At 51.3% G+C, this 12,730-nt stretch overlaps 1 protein-coding gene across 6 annotated transcripts in view; it reads left to right on the top strand.

The window, feature by feature from the left end:
• The window catches only part of Arhgef10l (Rho guanine nucleotide exchange factor 10 like), a 151,786-nt gene that overhangs the window by 5,206 nt on the left and 133,850 nt on the right, over window positions 1–12,730 (top strand). For 2 of the 6 annotated variants that reach the window (XM_021159516.1, XM_021159513.1), the window contains exon 1: window positions 12,365–12,487. The exons of 2 other annotated variants lie outside the window; for them this stretch is intronic. The gene's annotated coding sequence lies outside the window, so the exon portion shown is untranslated. Of the gene's footprint in view, window positions 1–11,957; window positions 12,150–12,364; window positions 12,488–12,730 lie in introns of those variants that run through there. 2 more of the 6 variants (XM_029475994.1, XM_021159512.2) reach the window with 2 other exon arrangements.

Genomic DNA, 12,730 nt, shown 5'->3' with positions numbered 1-12,730 from the left:
CTGTCCTGGAACTCACTTTGTAGACCAGGCTGGCCTCGAACTCAGAAATCCGCCTGCCTCTGCCTCCCAAGTGCTGGGATTAAAGGCATGCGCCACCACCGCCTGGCTATCTATCCATTTTCATTCACCCACCTCTATATCTATATAGGTGTATCTATACACTGAGCTACCCATATATCCATCCATCCATCCATCCATCCATCCATCCATCCATCCACCCATCTATCTATCCATCCTCCATCCATCCATCCATCCATCCATCCATCCATCCATCTATCCACCCATCCATCCATCCATCTATCTACCCATCTATCCATCCATCCATCCATCCATCATCCATTCATCCTCCATCCATCCATCATCTGTCCACCCATCCATCATCCATCCACCCATCTATCCATCATCCATCCATCCATCCATCCACCCATCCATCCATCATCCATTCATCTTCCATCCATCCATCATCTGTCCACCCATCTATCCATCTATCCATCTGTCATCCATCCATCATCCATCCATCCATCATCTGTCCACCCATCTATCCATCTATCCATCTGTCATCCATCCATCNATCTATCCATCTATCCATCTGTCATCCATCCATCATCCATCCATCCATCATCTGTCCACCCATCTATCCATCTATCCATCTGTCATCCATCCATCCATCCTCCATCCACCCATCTATCCATCTATCCATCTGTTTTCCATCCATCCATCCATCATCCATCCACCTATCCATCCATCATCCATTCATCATCCATCCATCCTCCATTCATCCATCCTCCATCCATCCATCATCCATCCACCCACCCACCTATCCACCATGCATCCAAAAGTCATTTATCGAATGCCTGTCTAGTGTCAGACACTATGTTCTGGAGATATGCCTCTTCCAAACAGACAGGATCCTGCCTTCAGGGGAGTTGGGGTAACAGAGGTGAGAGATAATTGAGCAAGCGCTACAGTTCCTCGTGCTGTGGGTTGGTTGTTGCTGTTGGTCAGCTTCCTTGTGTGTAGAAGAGGATGGTGGGGTAGCTCCTACCTCGAGAGGTTATCGTGATCCGATGGGATCATTCAGGGAAAGGCCCAACACCCAGCAACCAGCGAGTGCCTGGAAAGGGGATGGTGCTGATGTAGGTCATGGGGGGTGATGGATGGAGGGGGTGAAGGGGATGATGGATGATGGGGGTGATGGAGGTGATGGAGGTGATGAAGGGGATGATGCTGATGGGAGGTGATGATGAGGCCACTGCCAACTTCAGGCCTGGCTCTGATGAACCACAGAATCCAGAGTTCCTCTGAGAAGGCTGCTTTCCTCAGCAGAGGTGGCAGGGGATAGTGACATGGGCCAGGTCATTAAGCCAACTTCCCAGGTTTAGGCAGGCCATGAGAGAACCCCTCCACATAGGGCCTGGGTGCTGGCCATGGCTGCTAGTTGATCAGGTCTGAGGGATTCTATAGGGCCTAAGATGCCATAGCTGCCTGCCTGTCTGTCAGGCAGGAGTGGAGTGTGTTAGAAGAAACCAGGCCAGGAGCTATAGGTCGCCCTTCTCTTTGTCTTTGGATTTGTTTTGAGGTAGGACCTCCTCTATATAGCCCCAGGCTAGCTTGGAACTGCTATGTAGTCCAGGCTACCCATGATTTTACAGTCCTCCTGTCTCTGTTTCCTGAGTCCTGGGTATAGGTGTATGTCACCACACCCTACTTCCTCAGTCTGTCTCTGCAGGGTGCAGGGGTGGACAGAAAATCAGCAGAAGTTTGAGAGAGGCAGATAGCACAAGGAGTCAAGGACACAGATATGGAAGGAGCCAGGAGGGGTTCCAAGTGGCCCCCTGGGATTGAGGGACTGGGGACACATTGTTGTCATGTTCGGCTAGACTCCTGGTTTCTGGAAAGGTGCATGGGGATGGCCTGGCACTTAGGGCATACGTGTCACATGTGTCAGACAAGGGGAGCAGGTGTCCTGACTCTCACACTGGTGTGTCAGGAAGAACAGTGATTCTCAAGAAGCAAGTCCAGTGCTGACGCCCAAACCGACAAGCTCTGCGGGAGTGTGGGGAAGACCGTTCCCACTTTGTCTTTCCCAGGCTTGCTTTTTGCCTCTGAAGAGTTCGGCGGGCAATACACTGGGTTATCCAGCAGGTGGAGGGTTAAGGGCTTCAGTCCTTAGAAGGTTCTTACCCAGGAAAGAGAGAATGTCAGCTTTGCGATGGTGTGGTTTCCTGGCACGTGCAAGCCCTGAGTTCAGTTCCATGGTACAGAAAAAGAAAACAAAAATAAATGTGAGCCACATATCTTGGGTGACGCTTAGGGAGGGTTTAATCCAGAGCCACGCAGCTGAACCGCGCTTGCGAAATTTCATGGGGGAGGTAAGAGGTGGACCTAGGATGTAGGGCGTACCTGCTGTGTGTCTCAGGCAGGCTACTTTGCCCTCTCTGTGCTTCCGTTCCTCATGTGGAAAGGGATCTTGGAAACTTGTTCTTTAAGGGTTTCGGGGGGCTTTTCGGGGAATGGATGGTGGCAGTGTGACTGAGTCTGAAGTGGTGGAAGATCCTGGTTCTCCTTTGCCTTAGGTCTTTAATGTGCTGGATCCCATCTGCTGGGATCTAGGATCTGTGCCCAGCTTGCATGCGAGGGTAGCCGATCATTCTCCGGGGCGTGAGCTCTGGATTTCACTGGTAGGGTACTGGCTATGTAGCCTCAGGCAGGCAGGGCTGCTGGGGTTGGGGGAGGGGGTGGGAGGTGGGGCTGGCGCATAGTGAGCCTCTGTGAATGGGAGTGACCCAGCAGAGCCTCCTCACACAAGGACTGGGAGACTGGATGTTAATGAGTGTTGGGGCTGCTCCAGAGCGCCAGTCTATAAAGCCGGGGGCCTGCAGCTTCTCGGGTGCTGCTGCTGGGAGTTTATGAGGAGGGTGCAGCCACAGAAGGGCCCATTGTTCCGAGAGGGCACAGTTTTACGGCTCTTAGAAAGCGTCTTTCATCTGGGGACCAGGGAGCTGGGGGAGAGAGAGTCCCAGCCCCGGGCAGGCATCGCGCGGTGAAACTGGGGACAATGGAGGTTTCTGGGGCTGGTGCCAGGCCATAACTGTGCCCAGTGTCACTGCAGCCTGGCAGCTGCGGACCGTCCTCCCCAGCTGAGGTTGTCCCCTTCTGGAGACCTTGTGTCTGGGCCCCGTTCCCCTGGCTGGGCCCATTCTGTCCCTGGCTCCCTTGCTCTGCCTTTTCTCAGCAGTGTCCCCTCACCCTGTCCCTTCAGCCCTGTGGTGGCTTCTCTGTCAGGCTCTGGGCTCTGTCAGCTGACCGGCAACTCTGAGCTGGTGGTAACCTGATGCCCGGAGGAAAAGACCTTGCCTCCTGTCCTCTCTGGCTGTGTGCCCAGGCCCCGGGCAGAGCCACATAAACCTATTCTCAGAGGCCCCAGGGCTCCCCTCCCTCTGCTCCTCCTGAGAGGCTGTAGGTGAGGCAGGGTTCCCAGACACGTGGGCCTGTGGCATTGGGCTGGTGGGAAGAAGTTCTGAGCATCCCCACATCTGCCTCTGAGGCCCCTGGTTCATATTTATTCTAAGGTGACCTTTCACCTTTGTCTGTTAGCAGACACAGGAACTTAAGGTTAAGTCTCTTGGACCTTAACAGGTTCTCTTGTCTGACAGTCAGGTGTCCCTCTCACCCTGCATGGTGACAGTGGCCAGGGCACAAGGAAGGCCACCTACCTCTTGTCACAGGCTGCTTTGAGTCAAGGGGTAAAGATGCTCTCGGAAGGGTCCAGTGACAGAGTGAGGCTCACGGCATTAGTAATGGAAGTCTGGACCTGGACAGACTTTGTGCTACAACCTCAACATCTGTAAAGTGTGAATTGTAAAGTGTGAATTGTAAAGTGTGAATAGGGTTCTTTAGAGGGACCTGGGGGGTGGGGACTCGGGGCTGGGGGGCACATTCATACACACAAGTGTCCACGCAGTGCAAAGCAGAGAGACACTGCTCTGTTTGCTATTATCCTTAACATTATTTTTATTTATGTCTGTTTATTGTTGGTTTCTTTGGAGGCAGGGGCTCATGTAGCCCAGGCTGCCCACTGTACTCACTTCAAAGTCAAAATGACCTTGAATTTCTGTCCCACTGCCTGTTTTCTGAGTGCTGGGATTATGGTAGTGTGCCTTTCCTCGCTCGATTATGTGACGCTGGGAACTGAACCCAGGGCTTTGTGCACACTGGGGAGGCACGCCCTCTGCCAGCTAAGCCACGCACCTGAGCTACATCTCCAGCTTCATTTTTTTCTATTTTTCTCTCAGAACCTCGGCATGAACTTGGTTGTGATTTTTTTTTTTTTTTCACAATGTGAACAATGACTGCGCTCTGAGAATCTTTGTGGTCATTTTTCCAGCTCAGCTTTTTGGCTTTCTAATTCCACATTCCTGGGAGCAACCAGCCAATGGGCTCAGTGTGGGTCAAGTGACCACCATCCCATCTGACCTACTGTGCCGGGAGGAGGCAGCTCCAGGGTCAGGCTTGTTGGAGGCTCCATTACCACGGGAATAGAGCGGGAGCTGAGTTAGGTGCTTTCTCTGAGAACCAAGGCTTTCATGACTATTTTGGTGTGTTATGTGGAAGTCAGGGGTAAGAGTACAGGACTCTGACTTGGAGGCTAGCCTGGTCTACACAGCAAGTTCTAGGCAAGACAGGGTTACATAGTGAGACCAGCCTCAACTATAAAACCAAGACACAATATGAAGACGACCTCGGAACCTCTGGCTTCTGCACAGGCGTGTATAGGCAAGTGCTCTCATGCACATACGTACATGTATGTGCATACACATACATGCACATGCCATATACACGCAAGATAAATGAAGAAAATCACATAGTTCTGTAAAAGTCAGGGTTTGTGCTGGGCTTGGGGGCACATAGTTGTAATCCTAGCCCTTGGGAGGCTGAGACAGGAGGATTGCCTGGAGTTGGAAGGCAACCGGGGCTACAGTGTAAGACCCTGTCTGGCAAAACAAAACAATCAGAAGAAGAAACAAACAAAAAAGGAACCACTGCCTGTCATGTGACTTTTCCTGGGGAGATGTCTGTTCACTCCAGACATGGCACCAATTACAGACCAAAGAAACATTTCCATGGAAGTTCAGTTCAGGAGTGGGTGGCGGCCTCCTGAAGGCTGAGTCCTGAAGCCCCTGTCAGTCCTCTCTCTGGGTCCATTCTGGAGACCTCAGTATTGGAGGCAAAATGATGTGCAGCTGGGAGGGGTGGGCGCAGGGCAGAGGGAGGGAGGCAGGGCACAGCTGCAGTCTCAGGTGAGGCTCTAGTGTGCTGCCTCCCCACTGTTTGACAGAGAACGTGTTTAATAGGCTGGATCCCGTGCGAGTCCTGTGCTGCTCTGTTTCAGATGGTGAGGGCCAGGTCATGACGCTAGGACAGGTACGTGTTGTGTTACATGTAGATATTGGAGCTGAGACCAAGAGAAGGAAGAGACTTGTCCTGAATGAGTCATCTGACCTTTTCCCTAAATTTTATTTACGTGTGTCCCTGTGTGTGTGATATGTAGATATATATATATATATATATATATATATATATATATGTGTGTGTGTGTGTGTGTGTGTGTGTATATGTGTGTATATATATACATATATATGTGTGTGATATGTGTGTGTGTGTGTATATATATATATATACATATATATATGTATATATACACACGAGTGTGTGTGTGTCTGTGTGATGTGTTTGTGTATATGTGTATGTGTGTATATATGAGTGTGTCTGTGAGATATGTGTGTGTGTGTGTATGTGATGGTTGTGTGTGTGTCACACATGAGGAGGACAGAGGACAACTTTTAGGAGTTAGTTTTCCCCTTCCGCTGTGGGATTCAGGGATCAGACGTGGCCCACTAGCCTTTCATTATAAGCATATTTACCCCTGAGCCATCTTGCCAGCCTTGTCTGAATTTGTAAATGACCCCAAATGTTCAAAAAATATTGCAGCCGGGCGTGGTGGCGCACGCCTTTAATCCCAGCACTCGGGAGGCAGAGGCAGGTGGATTTCTGAGTTCGAGGCCAGCCTGGTCTACAGAGTGAGTTCCAGGACAGCCAGGGCAATACAGAGAAACCCTGTCTCGAAAAACCAAAAAAAAAAAAAAAAAAAATTGCACGTCCGATATGCTCACACTTCCCATGCGTTGCCCCTGTCCCATGCTGAAGAGGAAGCTGCTGGCTTCATGGTCTTTCACCCTGGGCACTGGACTATGCTTCCTGCTCACTAGGATACCATCCCTCAAAGCGAGCCGAATCAGGAAGTTCACATGATACCTTACCGTGGTCTAATCCTCAAACCATAATCAAGATTTTCCAGTTGTCTAACAATGGTCTTCGTAAGAGAAGTCTTGAGTTCTGAATCATAAGATGTTTTTAGCTGTCAATTCTCTTCAATTTCCTTCATTTTTGGAGGTTTCTTCAGCCCGTCTTTGATATCGGTGACCTTGGCGCTTTAAAAGACAGTGGGGACCAAGTCTGGCAGTACATATCTGCGATGCCAACACTTGGGAGCCTGAGGCAAGAGGGACAATGGAAATCCCAGACCCATGTAGTGCAGGGCATGGTGGGGCAGGGTTATAATCCCAGGCAGAGGCAGGAGGACCTTGGCAAGCTCCAGGCCAGCAGAGGCTATATAGCAAGGCTCTTACTAGAAAGGAAGAGAGAGAGAGAGAGAGAGAGAGAGAGAGAGAGAGAGAGAGAGAGAAAGGATAGATAGGTGGGTAGGTGGTTCAGTTGGCAGAGTGTGCTTGCCTAACATGCAGAAAACCCCGGGGTTTGATACCCAGGACTCTATAAACTAGACACAGCCGCTCATGCTTGGAAGGTGGAGGCAGGGGATTAGACGTGGAAGGCTGTCTGAGGCTTTAGGGTAAGCTCAGGACAGCTTGAGTTATATGAAACCCTGTCTCAAAAAGCAAAACAAAACAAAACGCTAAGAAGAGAACGCCTTATTCTGCATTGCTGGCTTTCTGCTCCTGACTGTGTTTGTCAGGGATCCTGAGAAGGAAGGGATGCTGTGTCCTCTATGGTCACGTGGTCCAAACACCCCTTTCCTGGTCCTGTTAGTGCTATCTGGACACCTGGGTGCATTTGCTGTGAAGTTGCTTTCTTCCCTTTTGGGGCTAACAAGCATTGTTTGGGGGAAGTGCTCGAGACCTTGAATTTCAACATTATTCTTTTTTTATTTCTTTACAGTGTGTTGATTTGGTAGTCCATTGTGGAATGTAAGCTGTTATAACGCTTGCTCGTCTGTTTGTTTCCTTGCCTGTACAGCCGAACAGGGCAGGGGGCTGGACAGAGCCATGTTTTAATGTGATTGAGATGGGACTCAGGCTCTGTAGAAGATGCCAGTTTGGGATTGGGGCTCAGTCTCATTACCGGGACAGAAGAAGGGCTTCTTGTGCACCCTTGCTTAGGATGCTGTTGGAGGGTGGCTGCTGGGCTGTGGAAGTTCACTTCCTTGTCCACCCTTTTTCTTTGCTTTGCTTTCTTAGTTTGTTCGTTCGTTTTGAGACAGGGTCTCACTAAGTAGCCTCAGCTAGCCTGGAGCTCACTCTGTAGACCAGGCTGGCTTTCAGCTAACTCACAGAGATTTGCCGGCCTTTCCCTCCCAAGTGCTGGGATTGTAGGTGAGTGTCACCGTGTCCAGTCTGTGTAGTTATTGATTTTTATATGTCTGTGGGTGTGAGTGTGCCGTGGCTCATGTATGGAGGACATACTTGTCTGAGGACAACCTGTGGGAACTGGTTCTCATCTTCCACTTGTGGGGTTTTAGGGATGCTTGTACCCAAGGCAACCAGGTTTAGAGGTAAGCACTCTTATGTAGTGAGCCATCTTGCTGGTTCTTCTTGATCTATGATGAGGTGGGGCTGAAATCAGGAATCAGAGTAGGAGGCAGAAGCGGGACCTCTGTCTCTTCCTCTTAGCTTTGATACCAGTCTGTTTACTGATCTTGGGAAAATCACGCAGACTTTTTTTAGTCAAAGAGGAACCCAGCCCCGGTCCTTGCCCGTTCCTTCCCGCACTCCTCTCAAGCTCAGGGTGACAGAGAGGGAGATCTTGCATTATCGAATCTTCATGAACCTCCGTGAATCTTCCGTAAGAGCCGCTTACACAATAAATCCCCCAGGAGGCTTAGTGGGTGATTCTGGTTAATTGAATGTTCTGGAATATGGAAACATTCTCAGACCTTTTTTTTTTTTTTTCTTTTTTTTTAAAATCAGCTTATTTTTTATTTCATGTGCATTTGGCATTTTGCCTGCATGTCTGTGAGGGTGCCCTGGAACTAGAGTTACAGACAGTTGTGAGCTGCCATCTGGGCGCTGGGAATTGAGCACAGCCAGTGCCCTAACCACTGAGCCATCTCTCTAGTCCTCAGACTGTTCCCCCACCCCCATCCCGATTCCTTTTGTGGTTATTGAAACCCAGGGCCTCAATTGTCCATCAGACATGTGTTTTTGCCGCAGCGGCTCCTGTTCTAGTTGTTGGGAGGATGCTCTGCTGGACTCCAGAAACTATATCTAGGGCAGGGTATGAGAGCATCTTTCCTGCTGTGCCTAGAGGGGACTTTGGGATGTTTGGGAGCTGAGGAACTCCCAGGGACGGGGTAGAGGAAAGAGTCATTTGAGAACTGCTATTGATATAGAGGTGACCAGAGAGCATTTACCAAGCCTGCCTATGATTCTAGGACCCAGGAGGCTAAGGCAGGAGGACCAAGTTCAAGATCAGCTTGAGTGACATAAAATAGGATCGGGTCTCAAAACATCAAAGCAAAGCAGGGTATACTGGCACATGTGTGCTACCCCAGGGTCTAAGAGGCAGAGGCAGGAGGATCTTGAGCTCAAGGCCAGCCTGGGCTACACGAGACAATGTCTCAAACAAAATAAAATAAAACAGCAAAGCAAGCGGAACAAAGAAGTCACATAATAAGAAGCTGTTAGTGCCCCGCGTGTCATGGAGTAGCCAGGTGCAGAGACAGCAAGAACAAAGGGCCAGAGACTTCCCTTGTACACCGTCTCTGCAGTGAGCTTAGAATGTGGACTGCAACAGCTGCTCATAGGGTCTCACACATGTAATCACAACACGTAGGAGACCTGGAGGTAGAGGCAGTGTTATGAGTTCAAGGTCACCCTGTGCTGTATAGTGAGATCAAAATAAATAAATAAATAAATAAATAAATAAATAAATAAATAAAATCCAATCAACTGAAAACCTAAAAAAAAAAAAAATTAAAAAGAACCAGGCACGGTGGTGCATGTCCAACACCTAGGACAGAAGCCGCTGCAGCAGAAACACGTGTCTGATGGGCAGTTTTTGCCCCATCAAAGGAATGGGAGTGGGGGGGAACCGCCACTCCCAGCACTTGGGAGGCAGAGGCAGAGGCAGAGGCAGGCAGATCTGTGAGTTCGAGGCCAGCCTGGTCTGTACAGGAAGTTCAAGGTCATCCAGGGCTACCTCATGAGATCCTGCTTCATAAACCTGAAAGGCTGGGAGTGGTGGTGCACACCTTTAATTTCAACACTCAAAGGGCTGAGGCAGGGGGATCTCTGTGAGTTTGAGGTCAGTGTGGTCTACATAGCGAGTTCCAGGCCAGCCAGGACCATGCAGAGAAATCTTGCTTCAAACAAACCAAAAATAAATAAATAAAAAGAATATGGAGCTGGAGGAGGGAGGGAAGAGGTAGGTGAGGGTTCAGGGAGAGGTGACAGGGAGGAAGAAGGCAGAAGGCTGTGCTGGCCCGGCTTGTGAGAGCTGGGGCTCATATTTTTGTCAAGCATGAACTAACTACTCCAGACATGACTCTTTATGGTAGGGAGCTGAGGGACAGTGACGTTAAAATGCTAAGTCACAGGGGATGGGCCTTGGTGTCAAGGGTGCACTGGGCTGGAAGAGAGGGTTGGCTGGGGTGGGGGGTGGGGGTGGGGGGAAGATGCTTGTGTTGAAGGGGCTGCCCCCAGAGGAATGGCTGTAGGGAACATGACCCGGGCATCACCAGCTCCTGGCTGTATTTGGAGCTCTGGCTTTTTACGGCCAAGCTCCCAGTGATCAAGTGTTGGCCATTAACAGCAACTGCGAGGGACTGTGGGGAGAGCAGCTGGTGGTTTACAGCATAGAACCTCGGGGTTCAGTGGATGAGGGTTTGGGGGTGCCCACTTGGAATCCATGAAATCCCCAAGGGTTCAGTGTGCCTCTACCTTGTGCAGAGGTCCAGGAGGGAGCACAAGGGGGGACCTGGAATGAGACCTCTGCCTTTGAACCTGGACCTCAGCACCTGCCTACCAGGTAGAGATTGCTCAAATCAGCATCCTGTTCACAGCTGTGTTGGGAGCATAAGGCTGGCTTCCTGGAGATTCCAGGTCTTGGTGTAGTTCTGGGAGGGGATGGGAGCCTCATGGAGCCTGGAACAGATCCTGAAAGGCTGAGAACAGAGGTCCAGGGCACGTGCCTGTTTCTGGTTCTGTTCCCCTCCCCCCCCCGGCCCCCCCTCCAGACAGGGTTTCTCTGTGTAGCCCTGGCTGTCCTAGAACTCACTCTGTAGACCAGGCTGGCCTCAAACTCAGTAATTTGTCTGCCTCTGCCTCCCGAGTGCTGGGATTAAAGGTGTGCGCCACCACTGCTCGGCTGAAAGATTTATTAATTTATTTTATGTATATGAGTACACTTCGCGAGGTGGGTGCTGGGAATTGAACCCAGGTCTTCTGCAAGAGCAACAAGTGCCCTTGACTATTGACTTATCTCCCCAGCCCCAACAGAGGATACAAAACCAACCAACCAACCAACCAACCAACCAACCAACCAATGAAGGGCCTGAAAGGGCAACCTAGTGAGTAAAGTGCTTTGAAAACAAACATAGGGAATCAGAAAACACAGGTTGATGGAGAAACACAGGTTGATGGAGAGATTGGCTCAGTGGTTAAGAGCACTGACTGCTCTTCCGGAGGTCCTGAGTTCAATTCCCAGCAACCACATGGTGGCTCTCAACCATCTGTAAAAGGATCCAATGTCCTCATCATAAAATATGTAAATAAATCTTAACAAAAGAAAAGAAAGCTGGCCAGGCAGGACCCTGGAAGCCTGGCACTGTGAGGCAGGAGGATTGCTAGCACTCACTGGCCAGCCAATCTAGTCAAATTGGCAAGCTCCAGGTGGAGTGAAGACTCCCCCACCCCCATCAATAAAATAAGCTAAAGGGGGTTGAGAGACTGGCTCTGTGGTACCTGAGTTTGACTCCCAGGAACCCATGCTATAAGCTTCACAAAGGCTGGTAACTCCAGCCCCAGGGATCTGATACCTGTGGCCTCTGTGGGCACTTCACAGACCCATACATAGCTATACATACTTAAAACCAGAATACTATCTTTTAAAAAGAGAGTGGAGAGTGATTGAGGAAGATACCTAATACCAGCGCGAGCGCGCGCGCGCACACACACACACACACACACACACACACACACACCATTACCACGACCAAAATACCTTTCTGCCGGCTTTGTGGTCCCAAACAGACAGTGATCTCAGCCTCCGCTTTGCACTTGAACCCTTCAGACATGACTGCTAACCCAGGAGTAATTGCTGATAAGTCTGAGTGTGAATTGCCTCTCACGTAGAGAGGTGACTGGCAGTGTTTAACAACAACGGATAATCTTAATTAGTGACCCGATAACTGTAATTAGTTACATCATATCCGGAGGCCCTCTCTGGGATCTTGGGAGGGAGTAGCCAGCGCTTGGCAGCCTCGAGGCAAGCAAGGATGGAAAGCTAGGAGTAGGCTTTGCCGCCTCCTTGATGGGGGGGGGGAAGGGAGGGGCTTGGGCGAGCGACTCCCATTTTTGAGCCTCAGTTTAGTCACTGGGAAATGGGGCTGCCAGGCTGCATCCAACCCCTGTGGATGTAGGATAGCCACAAGGGGCCTAGTGTATGCGTGGAGACACATCACTGTCTCAATATCTTTAAGGACAGGCCCTGGCACCCTTTGCTCCTCGCAGGGAACTCCAGATCATGCTGGGGGAATTTAAAGGAGCCTGGTGTCTTCAGACTCTTTCCCAGGGCTGCAGAGGAGAGGCGCAGTGGTGTAGAGGGGCTCCCGGCGCCAGATCTGGAAAGCGGAGGTGTGTGTGTCTCCCTAGTGTCGCCTGGAGTCCCTCTACCCCCAGCCTCAGTTTCCCTAAGAGGGAGGAGGAGGGGAGGGGAGGAGAGCCGAGCCCCGCCCCCTCCAGGATCACTGTTGGGGGAACTGGGAGGGGGAGCTGCGTGCAAGCCAGGCCACCAGGGGTTAAGCGGTGACCTCAGCCGCGCGCCCCGGGACCGGGCGGGCGGGGCGGGCCGTGCGGCGGCTGCAGGCCGCGGGCCGGGGCTGCAGTGGGGCGCGGGGCTCGGCCCGGCCACCGGCGCCCGCGGCAGGAGCGGGAGGCGCGGTGGCGCGGAGCCTTTGTGAGCAGCGGGGACGGTGAGTGCGCGGCGCCCAGGCCCCGGTTCCCGGGCTCCAGTGCTCCGGCGGCCGCTTTGTGTGTCCGGGTCTCCCAGGTCTCCAGCTCTGTGTGCGCGGGTCCCTCTGTGTGGTCGTGTCCTTCTGATCCTTCTGTGCCCCTTGAGTGTCCCTCCGTCTGAGTCCTGACTGGTCTTTGTGCCTCTGTCTGCCTCTCCCTCCCTCCCTCTCTCTCTCTCTCTCTCTCTCTCTCTCTCTCTCTCT

This window comes from Mus caroli, chromosome 4 (assembly GCF_900094665.2).
Source record: "Mus caroli chromosome 4, CAROLI_EIJ_v1.1, whole genome shotgun sequence".
In the NCBI taxonomy this organism is placed as follows: domain Eukaryota; kingdom Metazoa; phylum Chordata; class Mammalia; order Rodentia; family Muridae; genus Mus; species Mus caroli.
Note: the sequence above shows the minus strand (reverse complement) of the source record. Positions and strands in the feature narration are given on the sequence as shown.